Source organism: Callithrix jacchus, chromosome 16 (assembly GCF_049354715.1).
Source record: "Callithrix jacchus isolate 240 chromosome 16, calJac240_pri, whole genome shotgun sequence".
Classification (NCBI taxonomy): Eukaryota; Metazoa; Chordata; class Mammalia; order Primates; family Cebidae; genus Callithrix; species Callithrix jacchus.
The window spans coordinates 35,971,692-35,988,160 of NC_133517.1; the positions used below are offsets into that span (position 1 = coordinate 35,971,692).

The window sequence follows — 16,469 nt, forward strand, 5'->3', positions numbered from 1 at the left end:
CTAAACAACTCAGAAAACTTGTTCAGAGTTATAGAACTGGTTAGTAATACAATAGGAATTAATAAATTGAGTGTTAGGAACATTTTTCAAATATATTTGTTAGAGAACAAAGCATAATGAAAAATAACATCCTAGCATACACCAACTACTAGATCTCAAAGACTGTCTTATGATCCATTTATGTTTCATGAGGAAAGTAAAAGAAATATATGAACATCAAAATGTTAGCATTATAACCTATTAGAGACAGTGAAAATACTACTAAAAATACAAAAATTAGCCAGGTATGGTGGTGCATGCCCATTATCTCAGCTACTTGAGACGATGAGGCAGAAGAATCACTTGAACCCAGAGGCAGAGATTGTAGTAAGCCAAGACTGTGCCACTGCACTCCAGCTTGGGCAACAGAGTGAGGCTCTGTCTCAAAAAAAAAATATATATATATACACACACACCCATACACACACAGATCACAAGGATATTTAAACTTCTATGGAGAAAATCTAAATCCAGTTGGACTCTACAACTTCAGTAGAAAAAGAAGAGATTAAGAAGAGAATAAGAGAAAATAATGAGTCATTATTAATATTTGCCTTGCCTCCCAAAAACCCATGTAGCTTTCACAGTTAACTTAATTTAGGGAGTTATTTATCTAAGCCTAAGTTTCAGCTATAAAATGGACACATATGTCCTATCTTAAGAAGTAAGCTGGTAAACCAGGTCCCTGAAATGTAGTGTTGACCCCACAGTGTAAATACTCCTGCTACGGCTAATTCAAGTCACTGAACAGAGTTTGTGAAGAGATGTGCAAAATTAGCTCTTATTAGCTTGGATGAGGTGGCTCCAAACCACTGCGTCTCACAACATTTATAGGGAAATTAGAGATATTTCCATAATTTGAGCCCAGAATTTGAAATATAGCAAGCATGTAACAAATTAAAAATAATTTAAACATCTGGGATATCATGTCATTAGGTTTCAAAAGTACAGGAAAGCTTATACAACACAGGCAGATGTTTAAATAAAATACAAAGCTCAAGTCTATGTTGGTAACACCTTGAGCCCTGGTCTCAAAACAGACATTCTAATTTTCTTAATTCAGTTTCCTATGTTAACCATCTCAAGGGCACAACCTAGGGAGTTGAATCCAACGTTAGCTCTAAGTCAGTATTTGATATGCTGAAAGGAGAAGGAGTATTCCTTGCACTTCATTCTATATAACCACCATTCTTTTCTTTTTGTCCTAAAGGATATCATTACATAATTTAGGCTAAACTCATAGTACTCTCAGAAAACATCAATACAGAGAGATTAATGTAGAGGAGAAAGAAGGAATAAGTAAAGCAGAAATGAGCAGGTGAAGAACACAGAATGATCTTAGAACATTAATATCTTTCACTTATCTTCTCCTTTGTGACCAGAGGGAAAGGCATTTAAGTGAACCCCTGGATAAGTTTGAAGACACTGGATGGTTAAAAGAGTCAGACATGGTACCTTCAACTGTTTGAAGCAGAGAATAAGACCATATGTCAGTTGAGTTTGGAGGCAGGGTATCAGTGTGAATGGAGACAGGAAGAAAGCAGTGAAGGTTTGAAATGTCCCACAGTTTTCAGTAAAGGAATCTGAAAAGAACCACATAAATATATTGTACAGAAGTATTGAGAGATGCACTGTAATCTATACATTAGTGGTGGCTCCTGTCTGCACAATTATGTGCTTCCCTTCAGCATTCAGCTTCCCAGATGGAAAATAAAGAGTTTGCAGCATGAGTATGTGAGAACATAAAAGAATGAGCATGTTGTGTGTACTAAATATTAAAGGGAAGGACTGCTTCTTTAGGGTCTAGACTGGTTACAGAAAGGTTACAATACCAGCTCTGATGGACTTGGAGAAAAGAATATGTGGCAGGACATAAAGTCTCAATGACTTTGACTTAACGACTCATTGAGTGACTTCATGTCATCGAGTCATGAAGTGAAAAGATATGGACATAAAGCAATACGAGAGCTTGAACATACAAGAAACCAGTGGTCACATTGCCATACCAGATCTTAATTCTTCAAATTTAGAGCAGGTGAAGGTGATGTCAAGATCTAGACTTGACTATAGATATGGTTTGCTGAAGTGAAGACTGAGGAAGCTCATTAAAATGAAGGATTCAAGGAACTCTTGAGGCTAAGATGTCTTTGTTAACTGCCTTCTTGAGTGATGCTCTCAAATATTTACTGTCCACTGGACCTCTCCAGCTGGAAGTTCCATGGGTACCTAAAGTTCTAAATTCTAAGCCTAAACTCATGTTTCTCCCAAATTACGCTTTTTCCTTTCTTTTCTTTCCTTTCTCTTTTTTTTTGAGACGGAGTCTCATTCAGTTCCCCAAACTGGAGTACAGTGGCGTGATCTCACCTCACTGCAATCTCCACCTCCCGGCTTCAAGTGATTCTCCTGCCTCAGCCTCTGGAACAGCTAGGATTACAGGCGCGCCAACTTGCCCAGCTAATTTTAGTGTTTTTAGTAGAGATGAGGTTTCACCATGTTGGTCAGGCTGGTCTCAAATGCCAGACCCTGTGATCTGCCTGCCTCTCCCTCTCAAAGTGCTGGGATTACAGGTGTGAGCCACTGTGCCCTGCCCGCTTTTTCATTTTTCTCATCACTCACTTCAAAATCTCTCATCATGTCCTGTCAAGTCTACCTTCTTAAAACTTTTGGAAACCTCTCTTTCTACCCTCCATCCCATCCACCTCCTCACCACCCCGACACAATCTTCTACTCCTGGCCCCACCCATGACCCACCCTGCCTTCATTGGAATAAGGCCTTTGCTTATGTGAGTTATTGCAATGGTACTTGGCTTAGTCTCAGCGCAAACTTTTTACTGAAGAAGTGGTTTTCTGAAAGGAAAATCTGGTCATATAACAACCTTGGCTAAAACTTTTCAAGGTGTAATCTGCACATGTACCCCAGAACTTAAAACAAACAAACAAACAAACAAAAATAAAAAAACCCTTTCAATGCTCTCTTTTTTCAAAGGATAAATTCAAAGCCCCTCATATGTCATTCTTGGCTCTCCTTGGCTGACTCTCCAACCATATATCCTAGTAAGGCCCATCTTTACCCTTTTAGTTTTCAGAGGTACTTAGAGATCTCATGACATGCCTGTGTCTTATCTCACCGTTATGACTCATGCCATACCCTTTTAACTCCTGCTACACTTGGATCATCTCTTCAAAACTAAAATGTCACCCTTCTAAGCTTCCCCAGCCTCTATCAAATGTTTCCTTGTCTCTTCATTGGGCCTGGTATATAAATTAATTATATTACCTATAAATACTTTGAGACAATCATGGTTGAAGAGTCTATCTTCATCTATTAGGCTTTGGTCTCTTTAAAAACTATGACTTAAGTGACTAATGCAAGCTTAAGTTTCAATGCCTAGTACACAGCTGATGTTCAATAAATAATTTATGAATAAACAAATATCTTCTCAGAAAACCCAGACACATTCGGTTCTCCCTGCACACTCAAGATTTGCAATGGCCTTCTTCTCCATATTTGATAAATTGTTATAATTGTTCCCACAAAGCCCCAGGCCTAAGAAAGAATATACAAATTTAGCAAGTCCTTCTGTTGCTTCAGACTAGACTAAAGTAGTCTGAAGGAATGAGGGAAATCAGAAGGGGGCTAGTTTAGCAGGAACATTTATAAAGTAAACGAGAGGTGAGGGAGGAAGCTGAGATTTCACATGGATTCAAAAATAGAACCAATAAGTAGAGTAAGACAAATTACTGTACATTCTTCAAGGAACTCTGAGCATCTCAAAACTCAGAGGGTTACTCTTTAGTGAGAACTGGGATCTCTAAATAGGCTTAAGGTCATGTTTTGAGGAACAGGAATAAGGGGCTGAGGCGTCCAAAAATTAGATTTAATTAATAACTCTAAAAAAAGATATGAGTACTATTTGTGACCAATGGGAAATTCAAGAAACTGTATGATAAACTTGATATCTAATCAGAATTGTGGAGCAATTAGGCTGATAATATCATTTGAACATAAGAAAGCCAAAAAATCTGTACTGGGAATCCCTCTCTCACACACCCTGCATGAAGAGGAAGGAAAATAGTCAGAAAGTGATATAGAGTCATAATCCTTCAGTATCTGCTGAATATTTGTCCCAAGAAAAGATCCTAAGAGGGAGTTGATGAGAGGAAGCTAAGAGCCAACCCTGGGGGGGAGTAGATAATTAAACTCCCAGGCTGTAAACACACACACACACACACACACACACACACACACACACACACACACACAGAGAGAGAGATAGAGACAGAGAGACAGAGAGACAGAGAGAGACAGAGAGACCTTCCTCATTCTAGTCAGGTAGAAGTTGAAGGCCCCCCAAACCCAGGCGCAGGCCCTTCCCTGCCTTTCGTACACCTGGCCTTAAAGCTGAAGGGAGAGCAAAAGGAAGGTCCTATTCAGGCTTTCCATGTAAACATCAGCATAGAAATAACTGATCTGGGAGGGCTTATTTGTGTCACAACACAGTCCCCACCCCATGCCTGTTTTAGACCCCACTTCTTCCTTTGAACTACCTGAGAACCAGTAGCCCGAAGAGGTCTCTGCCTCCATTCTGCCTGGGTGTGCCAACCCTAACCATGCAATTGCTTTACAGAGTAAATCACACCCCTTCACTCCCCCACTCACAACCACTCAGTGGTTTCTCATCTCCCTCAAAATGAAATGCACACTTCTACCCTGGCTTACAGTACTTGGTTATAATTTGGATTCTGTACTATCTCTTTGGTCTCATCTCCTAGCACTTGCTGTCTCACTCTTTCTCCATCTCTCTCTCTATCACCACTGTGGTAACACTGGCTTTCTTCCCAAGCATTCTCCACCTTGGGGCCTTCGCATTTCCCTCTTCTAGGAACAATTTGGTCTCAGTTTTGCCATATCATAAAACATCACAACAAAATAGAATAAGATCGTTAGTGGTTTCAGAGAGGAAGTGCCTATGGCCCAAAGATTCAATAACCAGAAAGTTTTCTTTGCTGTTCCAAAGCAACATAAAAACCTTCTCATATGTTCATGAGATATGCGACTTAACCAAAGAAAATTACTCATGGCACAGCAGCTGAAAGAGAGTAAGAAAGAAACAAGAATGTGAAGGATACATTCTTTTAGCCTGTCAAAACACTAAGAATAAAAATCAGAACACCCGCTTCCCCCATGCAAACAAGATTTAGGACAATCTAGAAACAAATTGGCAATGCCATTTGAAAGGCTGAAAGTTATTCTTACTCTTTGAGTAATTCTTATAGGAATTTCTCCAAAAAAAGTATTTAAAACAAAGACAAATATTTATGCATGAAAGGTATTTCTCAGAATTATTTAAATTTCAGGGGGATGGGTGGGTGGGGTCTTACTCTGTCATTCAGGCTGGAGTGCAATGGCACAATCTCAGCTCACTGCAGCCTCCACCTCCTGGGCTCAAGCTATCCTCCCACCTCAGCCTCCCGAGTAGTTAGAACTACAGGCACATGCCACCATGCCCAGCTAATTTTTTGTATTTTTGGCAGAGATGGGGTTTCGCCATGTTGCCCAGACTGGTCTCGAACTCCTGAGCTCAAGTGATTCACCCAATTTGGCCTCCCAAAGTGATGAGGTTATAGGTGTGAACCACTGTGCCAAACCTAAATTAAAAAAAAAAAAACCCTTTTCTGTGTTAAAAAAAATGCATGGTAAATCATGTTATCATATGCCTGAATCCTCTGACACTAAACCTTTTCATTTCATATATCTTACAAAAGCTTTTGGGTCATTCTTGCCACTAGGTTTCCATGCCTCTGTAGTGCTGTTTGCAGAGTCACACCTCAGGGAAGACAAGAATCGCCATAAATTCATCAGCAGCAGCTTCCAGTATGCCCTCAGTGGTTGCCAACAATTCCAATCTAGTTAACAGGCTCTCCTAACTAAATTTTCCTTGCTAGCTCATAATTCTTGGACCAGTCATGAAATAGTGCTTCCCAGAGCCCACTACAATCTCTTTTCACTTTTATCTTCTTTTCTCTGGTCAATTTTAGCCATATTCATGAAATTGATTAAATCTCCATGGCAAAGACTCCGGTTCCACACTCAATAGGCAACTACATACTCAAAATCTTCACATGTCAAACTCACTCACTGTGTCCAATATTGAACCCATGATCTGCCTTCCTAAAATTTGGTCTTCTTCTAGTATTGTCTATCTCAGCCCATAGAAAACATACTGACTCCATCACCATTTTCAAATTTACCTGTTAAATATCTCTTAAATCTGTTCATGTCTTTCCACTCTTCCTACACTGCCTTAGACCAGGTTATCTTCATTTCTTATTTGACTTCACCAAAAGTCTACCAGAAATCCACCCCACATTCCCTCTGGCCTTCCACCAGTATGTCTGCCACTCTTCAGATGAAAAGATCTTTTAAAAACAAATCTGATTGTGTCACCATCTACATAAAAGTCTTTGAGATTTCCATGGTCCTTATAGTTCAAAATCCTTAGCATGCCCTACATTCCTTGGCCACAGCCTGCTCCCACACATATCTGGGCCCCAGTCACACTGAATTTCTTCCAGTTTTTCTGAACATTTATGTTCCCTACCACCCCAGGGCCTTTCCGCATGCTATTCCCTCTGCCTGGAATGTCTTTCCCCTTTACCTAACTGATTGTTGTTCATTCTTCAGCTCTCAACTTGTGTCACCTCCTCCAGGAAGCCTTCCCCAGCTTACTTGTTTAGTTGGGCTCCTGCTGTCTATCATTGATCTATGTTCCTTTCTTTTAGTGTGCTGATTTCAGTTTGTAATTATACATTTATATTGTTAATCATTTGGTAATAATTGTTTCTCTACACACAACAGCTGAGAAAGAGCAGACCCTCTATGGTTCCCTTATCATTCTATCTCCAGTTCCTAATGCAAAGCTTAACATAAAATGCAAAATGTATGGATTTAGAAAGATGGACTTGGGAGTCAAATTGCCTTGTTTGAATTTCAGCTCCACACTTACTAGCTGTGAGAACTTGAGCCACATTACTGGGTCTCTTTAAGTAAAATGGGAATAATAATTATAGGTTCCTCATAATGATTAATATGATTATTAAATGATATTATCCATATAAAGTACTTAGAACAGTTCCTATGACAGAGTAAATAATTAATATTAGTTGTTATTATCACAGTAGGTAGTTCACAGATTCAACCATTAATAATTTAAACATGTATCATTTATTTTCTATTTGTTATTATAATGTTTTAGTAAACATTAGGATTAAATATCCTGTGGCCCATCAAATATATTCAAAATTTAAAAGGTAATAAATTTAATGATGTTTACAAGAGATTTTTAATGACAAAATTGTCTGATATTATATTGAGTAAAGTAAGCAGTATGTAAAACTGTTTTTAAAAAATATCTTTTAAATCATAAATATTAAAACAAAGCAAAGAAATGTGCTAAAATATTAACAGTTGTCAATGGGTTGTATAGTTGTAATTTATTTTTTATGCATTTTTTTATTTTCCTAAATTTTCTAATTCAGAAAATTATTTTTGTAACCAAAAGAAATACTAGAAAACCCTTTCTTAAGTGTTAGGAAATAGACCAAAATTGGGCCTCATAATGTACAGAAAAATGTGCCTGTCAATATCAAAGCTAGTAGTCTTTTATTTTTTCATCTTTTGTGTTACAGGTGATCATCATTCTTCCTGCTTAGGTAAGTTAATGCTTAAGAATAAGACAAAGAGCTCCATTTTGAGCCTCCACTGGCTATCTTTAAAGTCTGTACTCTGCTTTTTAATGATCTAGTTACATTGCCTGAACTTTCCTTATTTTGAACTCTCCTTTCTCATAAGGACCATTGCTGCCAAGTTAAATCATATGTCTAGTTCCATTCATCAGTTGCTTCTTTCCCCTATTGATATTTCTAAGGTACTCCTCTTCCTATTATCTCTTTGCATTATCTAAACCCTACAGTGTCTCTCTTCACACTTAACTAAGTCTTGACAGTTATCTGTATGAGTTTTATCTCTTTCCCTTCTAAATAAGATCCTGGTCATATAAATTGTCTTTATGTAATTGACACATTTTGTGTAGTAGTTTAAAATATCTTGAGGTACTTTATTTTACACAACTAAAGCAATAAATCTGTCTGACCACTTAATTCACATGTATGTTATGTCAGATCCACATATTGTGTCTCTGATATCTGAACATGCCACAAGATTATAATAAAATTTCCCTATATCTGTATGTCCAAAAGGTGAATGACCACAATACTTTCTCTTTCCCCACTAAGTAATTAGGAGGGGAATGAGGGAGGATGGAATTTTAATTCTGCCTTGTCTTGATTTCATCACACATTTATATTTCAATATTCATAGCCTAAAAATGTACATAATTTGCCCAGAAATGACTCTTCAGCTATATAATTATTGTCTCTGATAACCACTTTATTTCTGAATCATTTATAAAAAAACAAACCCTTGTAGCAATTCTTACCCTTTTTTTCTCCAGATATTTTCTTTAAAATAATCATAAATTATTCTACTCTTGAATCTTAATTCATTCTTTTCAGCATTGGCACCAGAATCACCACAGAAATGTCTCAAATAGTCATACTCAGATACTATACAATAAAGATTTCAGAAAATGGGCTTATTTGCTTCATAACTGGGCAAGAGCTTTTGAATGATTCCAGAGATTTTTACTAGAGGTATTTTATTTTATTTTCTTCTCCTGCCCTTTCACTGTCTATAAAATTAAGCTTGTTTCCTCTTAGTTATTTTGTTCTTCTTCATTCTTTTCCAACTACCATCTCCCACTGTCATTCTCTTTAGCTCCCTTTTTATTAATACCTAAGACATCAGAATGTCACATCTCCAGGTTGTGTAGATTCTTTGCCCTATGCCAGACCTGCATTCTCTCTAAACCCTTGTGAATTCCCCCAGTCCCTCTTTATTTTCCCTGCCTTCATCTTGCTACATATTTTCTGAAGTTCTGCCCTCAACCTACAAAGCTCAAAAAGAGGATAATGATAGAACACATTTTGTGCTGTTAGTGTACTGTGGTAACTTTAAGATATATCCACAAATTACATTACTGCTCCTTTAAGAGGTAGGGAGTGTACTGGACTTAGGGACTTACTTTTAATGAATAGAATAAAGCAGAAGTGAGGTGTACAACTTCAGGGATGAGATCATAAAAGGCATTGCAATTCCTACTTATTCTGTCTTGTTTATGAGTTGCTTACTCTGGGGGAAAGCCAGCTGCCGTAATGTAAAAAATATTCAAGAAGCTCTGTGGAAAAGCCCACATGGTAAGAAACTGGGACTTTCTGCCAAAAGCCATGTGAGTAAGCCGTCTTGGAAGCAGATCCTTCAGCTTCAGTCAAGCCTTCAGATGACTACAATTCCAGCTGACAACTTGATTACAACTCATGAGAGACCCTGAGCCAGAACCATCCAGTTCAGACACTCTCAGATTCCTAATCCTCAGAACCTGTGTCAAATAACAAATATCTGATTCTTTAAGCACCTAAGTTTGGGGGTAATGTGTTACACAGCAACAAGTCACTAATACATAATAGATAGTCTCTATTTTACTAAAGCAAATCAATAAATATATTCATAAATCCCAACACCTACTAAGAATAGGAATCTAGACTAAAAATAATGAAAAGTAGAATGAAGTAGAACATTGGTCCCTGCTTTCAAAAGCTTAACAATCCTTTGGAAACAAAAAACCCTAGTTTCAAGCTGTAGGCCTACACATACCACATTGCATTGTAATATCCCAATGTACAATTCAATGTTATTTTTTCCAAGTCATCTCACATTTTCTTTGAGTCTCTTCATAAGAATGATTTCTTATTCTTCTTTATATCTCTAGATATATCATGTTTAATATATAAATGTGGCTCAACAAATGTTTTTCAATAAATGTTCGATTATCCATAACAAAAAAATATTTATCAATGAAAGGTAGTGAATGCCTAGGGTCAAAAGACCAATGCAGATAATAACGGTGCGTTTAGAAAGGATGTCTGCTGTACAAATAGTACAATAAGAAAAAAGAAAGTAGGTAGTAGCTTAAAACATCTTGAGCATTGTGTTTGATATGTTATGGATCTGTGTCTCTGACCAAATCTCATGTAGAATTGTAATCCCCAATGTTGGAGGTGGAACTTGGTGAGAGGTGATTGGATTATGGAGATGTTTCTCATGAATGGTTTAGCGCCATCTCCCTTGGTATTGTTCTCATGACAGTGAGTTCTCATGACATCTGTTTGTTTAAAAGTATGTTGTACCTTCCTTCTTGCTCTCTCTCTCTCTCTCTCTCTCTCTTGTTTCTGCTCCCATCACATGAGACAACCTGCTCCCCCTTTGCCTTCCACCACAATTGAAAGCTTTCTGAGGCCTCCCCAGAAACAGAAGCCATGCTTCCTGTAAAGCCTGCTGAAGTGCAAGCCAATATTACCTCTTTTCTTTATTAAATTACCCAGTTTCAGGTATTTATTTATAGCGATGCAAGAACGGTCTAATACAGTGTTTAAGTGCAATGACTTTGGAGTTAGCTAGACCTGGGTTCCAATCCCAGGTCTCATTTAATCCTCAATGAAGGTATTATTAGCTTCTGTTTACAGATACAGAATATAAGACCTAGGTGAATTACAAGAACTCTACCAACTTTACATGGAGAAAATGCCTCATCTGAATCCTAAAAGTCAAGGAGAAATCACAGAGGAGAAGCAAAAGCATTCAGGGTAGTGTACGCATAGACATCCAGGAATGAAACTACCATGGCCCCCTGCCAATCTTGTCTGAGGGTCACCTCTCAGGTCGTCCTGCTTTCTAGGGGCACCAATTAAGGAAAGATCTGTTGCTAGAAGCCAGTTCCTAAGGTCCCTTCAAATAATGTGAAAGGACTCAGCTGACAAACCTCTCATGTCTTGAATCATGCATACCCTGAAATTTCTCAATGTTCCTTGAAATGTAAAGACTTACATCAGAGGATAACATTTTGCAAATATTTTTCAGGGACTTTTGTTATCTTTACCAGGAGTCTATAAAACTCGTGAGCACCAACCTAATGTTGTCTAGTACATGACAAAGGGAAACAGGAAGAAAAAGCAAAATGCTAGTTCCCTGCTTAACAAAATATTTGCCTCAACTTTATATACTAATTGTATTGTCTGAACATTTAGGAACATTTTCCCTTTTGTTGGATTGCCCCTGAAGCTCTTCCATCTATAAGGAAGAAAGTCATCTAAGTTAATTACATAGAATAAAAGATAACTCATAACAAGTCATCAAAGTTGTTGTTTTAAGTGGCCCAGAAAGAAGAGGGCCATATCAATTGTAGCACACAAGTTTTCAGCTGCTGCAAACAGAAATTAAATAGGCCTCCAGGCCTGGACTCTCTCCAACCTATTACTCTATCATCTATCATATATCATCACATTTTATCCATCACAGAAATCTAATAAACATATAGCACAAGGATTGGAGGAGAAAAGCAGAAAACATTTATTGTTAGAGAATAAAATCTAGGACGTTTGGAAAGAGACCGAGATGAAAAGAAAGAAATACAGGTTTTTAACCTTACAATTCTATTGCTAGAACCTACAGACTTTTGTTTCTCCAGAATACCTGATACTATTCATTTTCATTTCACATTGTTCTCTTTCTGCTTTTAAAAAGAAAATTTTCTGCACTGAAAATGGATTGGTTATCATTTATTGAGTACCATGTGCAGCAGCATTTCAGCACAAGGCTCATGCATATCTATATAGGAGCCTAATACCATTGGCATCAAAAGAGTCATTTTTGCCTATTATATTAAAGTGAATGTAACAAAATAAACAACCTTTAAATAATTGTTGAACCATACTTCTTCTTAAACATATTTCAACATAAATCACTGATTCTTGTCACATTTGATAAAAATAAAGTAAAATAGAATGAACAGTCTATTGAATGTTTGCCTGAGATTATATCTAAGAATCAGGTGAGATGAAAAGTACAGAGTACAGTAATTGATTGTCATATCCTTCCTAGAATACCTTCATAAATAAATTAGCAGAGAATACCAAAATGCCTCTTAAAAATCTGCTAACATTTATCCTTTTTTAGAATTAATACTATTCCTGAATGACTTGATGTTCAAATATTATACATAAACATATGTACCATAATTTTGAGATGATCCATTCAAAATTACCATCTATGGTTCTAAATTGTACATTCTTTATGTGCTAATTAGTCCTTGACTAAAGGATATTGTAATTATTAATAAAGTAATTCAGATCTGATTCCTCCCCCTAAAAAGACTATGATTACCTATTTTTAACAAAATGGCCAGTTAACTGTAAACATAAATAAATTAAATAGAACAATATAGTAATATTTCAAATATATTTAAACTTATTTACTGTGATGATTAATTTTATGTGTCAACGTCACTGGGCCATGGAGTATCTAGATATTTGACTCAACATTATTTCTTGGTGGGTCTTGAGGGTGTTTATAGATGAAATTAGGGAACTGATAAACTGAATAAAGAAGACTGCCCTCCCCAATGTGATTGGCCATTATCCAATCTGCTGAAGACATGACTAGAACAAAAAGGTGGAGGAAGGGAGAATTCACGCTGACTGACTGAACTAGAACATCAGTTTCTTTCTGTACTGCGACTGAGGCTTATGCCATCAGCTCTCTTGCTTCTAAAGCATTCATGATTGAACTGAAAGGATATGGCTGGCTTTCCTGTGCCTTCAGCTGTGAACAGCAGTTAGTGAAGTGAGTCTGCTCAACTCTCATAATCATGTAAGCCAATTTGTTATAATAAATATATTGAGAAAGAAAGAGAGAGAGATATCCTGTTGGTTCTGTTTCTCTGGCAGACCCTAACATGTCTATTTAAAATATATCATAGAGATGGATAGTGTCTGAAACCATAAGCCAAAGAAACTACTAAGAAAAGAGTCAATGGAAATGTGACAGTAATTGCAGATGAAATAGAGGATGCCATGAAATAAATTCACTAATACATATTACCTAGAAAATGTTAAGTAATAGTATGTGAGAGAAAAGAGAAGATTCAATGAAAGAAATGTTACACTATACAAGAAAGAAATACAGCAAAATGTGAATAGTTATTATCTCCAGGGAGCATCTAAAGTAGTCCTTTAAAGCATGTCCAATTATATCACTCCTCTGCTCAAAAAATAAAATAAAATAAATGCCAGTGTTGTCACATCTCATTCAGAACTTAGTCCTTTCCAAGGTAGTTAAAAATTAGCCCAGAATACCATTCAACATACAATGAGACCACCAAATTTCCCTGCTCCGTTGATGCCCCCCTTTCTAAGTGCAACCACCCACCTAGAGACCCTGTCACCTGCAGATTTAACACCATATAATTCTACTGCTAGAGAACTGAAATAACTGAACAAGAGCTTGACTCCTGAGCCAAAGAAAGCCAACATAGCCTGGCCACAAACTATGATTCAATCACCCAGCTGTGAAAGGGCTGACCTAATCACGTACACTTTGGGAATTTGAACCAAGAAATATGGAAATAATTTGACATTTCGTTCTAGAAGCTGAAATAGAACAGGTATTATATCAGGGGCCAGAGAGTGCATAGCAGGCTATATACACGTTGGAAGTTATAAAAGGGTAGAAACAAGATATAAGCAAAAGAAGCATTTGGAACATAGATAAAATATGTTGCATTTAACAGGTGTGATAACTTAAATTTTTATCCAGCTGAGGATTCCTGACCCTCCATGAACTGAGAATCACATGCTAACTCCAGTACCTCTGAGCTCTGCCCATCCTTACCATATCTCCTGTGTGAGTCCCCGTGAGCTTTTCCCTACTCTTCCCTGTGTAACTTTAACTAAATTCCATTTATGTTCTGATCAAAGAACCAAAAGAAAACATGCACAACAATTTCAACATGTCATAGAATTCTCCCGCTCCACCTTCGGCAGACAATGTTTCGGCAGAAAAGTCAGTCCAATGTTTCTAAATTTCTCCAAAAAACCTTCATGGGTACTTTTCGGTGAATTCTCCTTTACAAAATGTCAAATTCTACTTCTCTCTTCTCCCAGTCTAAGACTGCCAATCCCTAGACATTTATTCCTTGAAAACCATCTTTTCAGGTTTTAAAAGCCAGTTATACAATTAGTACATCTCCAGTGGATAGGAAAGCCTATACCTAGAGATGCTCTTTCAACCATACTTGTAAACCTTGAAACACTGGTTACGAAGAAAAGCAGGAATAAGCAGTAAACAGACTCTAGAAAAGGCACTTTCCTAAGGGAATACCAATGACATAAAGCTCCCAACCTCTGCCTTGGGATAGTCTATGATTTAAACTACAGAATTCCATTTTAAAATATATTCGTACCAGGCAACAAGTCATAGCAGTGAATTAGACAAAAGATATTCAAAGATTTTGTGGAGGCTGTTTATAGTTTGAAAACTAACTGTGAGATCTTGTCTTCCATTTACCTTACCTGACAGGAAATTAAAAATTGGACGGTCAGATTTATGATGGGGACTGCAGAAAGAATGTCAGTTGAAGCTTATGGCTTGGTTTCCATGCACGACCCAGTGTGGTTTTAAACAAAGTCTTTCAAAGGCATAGAACCTTTAATTTCACTTAGTGTATTTCTTCTGTATTAGACTATATGTTTCAAGGGGTTCCTGAATGCTTACCTTCCTTAAGTCACTCTTTTAACCAGAAGAACACTGTTTTTTAGCTTTTTATATAATGTTATCTGTACTTAATAGTAGACTAGACAAAGCACTGGCCTTATAGGCTGGGGAATGGATTCAATTCATTTTTTCCACACAGCCTCTCTGAACATATCATTTAGAGTATCTAAGCCTGTTTCTCATATAAATAGAAATAATAATATCCATCTCATTGAATTGTGAAGATCAAATGAGGGATGTTTAAATAACTTCAAGGCATTGTAGAATGAACATGTAGTTCATTCTAAAGTAGGCAAGTCATATTTCTTGGTTTATTTCAATAAAAAGGGCTTGTTAGGATCAGCTTTTATTTTTTCTTCCTTTTTTTTATTGCCACAATGGTCTTAATATTTGTGTCCCCTGAAAATTCATATGTTGAAACAATCCCCAATATAATAGTATCAAGGTAGGGCCTTTGGGAGACCATTAGTTTGTGAGGGTGGAGCCCTCATAAATAAGATTAGTGCCCTTATAAAAGAGTCCCAAAGAAGACATATATGAGGCCAAGAATCATATGAAAAAATGCTCATCATCACGGGTCATCAGAGAGATGCAAATCAAAACCACATTGAGATACCATCTCATGCCAGTTAGAATGGCGATCATTAAAAAATCTGGAGACAACAGATGCTGGAGAGGATGTGGAGAAAAAGGAACACTTTTACACTGTTGGTGGGAGTGTAAATTAGTTCAACCATTGTGGAAGACAGTGTGGTGATCCCTCAAGGCCTTAGAAATAGAAATTCCATTTGACCCAACAATCCCATTACTGGGTATATATCCAAAAGACTATAAATCGTTCTACTATAAGGACACATGTACACGAATGTTCATTGCAGCACTGTTTACAATAGCAAAGACCTGGAATCAACCCAAATGCCCATTGATAATAGATTGGATTGGAAAAATGTGGCACATATACACCATGGAATACTATGCAGCAATCAGAAATGATGAGTTTGTGTCATTTGTGGGGACATGGATGAATCTGGAGAACATCATTCTCAGCAAACTGACACAAGAACAGAAAATGAAACACCGCATATTCTCACTCATAGGCGGGTGATGAAAAACGAGAACACATGGACACAGGGAGGGGAGTACTAAACACTGGGGTCAACTGGGGGGAAAAGGGGAGGGCCAGTGGGAGGGGGAGGTAGGGAGGGATAACCTGGGGAGAAATGCCAAATGTGGGTGAAGGGGAGAAAGGAAGCAAAACACACTGCCATGTGTGTACCTACGCAACTGTCTTGCATGCTCTGCTCATGTACCCCAAAACCTAAAATGCAATAAAAAATTTAAAAAAAAATAAAATAAAAGAGTCCCAAAGAAACTTATCTACCCTTCTACCATATGAGGGCATAGCTAGAAGGCACTATCTTCTTTCAAGCAGAGTGTAAGCCCTGAACAGACAACAAATCTGCTGGCACCTTTATCTTGAAAGCCCCAAATTTATAAACAATTTCTGTTGTTTATAAATTACCCAATATAAGGTATTTTGTTATAGCAGCCCAAATGGATTAAGACAATTACTTTGGTTCCATTAATCTCTACCAGACAAGGGTAAAGATATTTGTATATACCACAAGTGTATTAGTAAATTGATACAAGTATTTTCAGTTTTAAGATGGCAAAACGAGGCACACTTAATGTCTCTCCCATGCCA

At 37.3% G+C, this 16,469-nt stretch overlaps 1 protein-coding gene across 6 annotated transcripts in view; it reads right to left on the reverse strand.

The window, feature by feature from the left end:
* Positions 1-16,469, reverse strand: part of LRRC69 (leucine rich repeat containing 69) — a 139,817-nt gene that overhangs the window by 53,763 nt on the left and 69,585 nt on the right. The window lies entirely within an intron of this gene.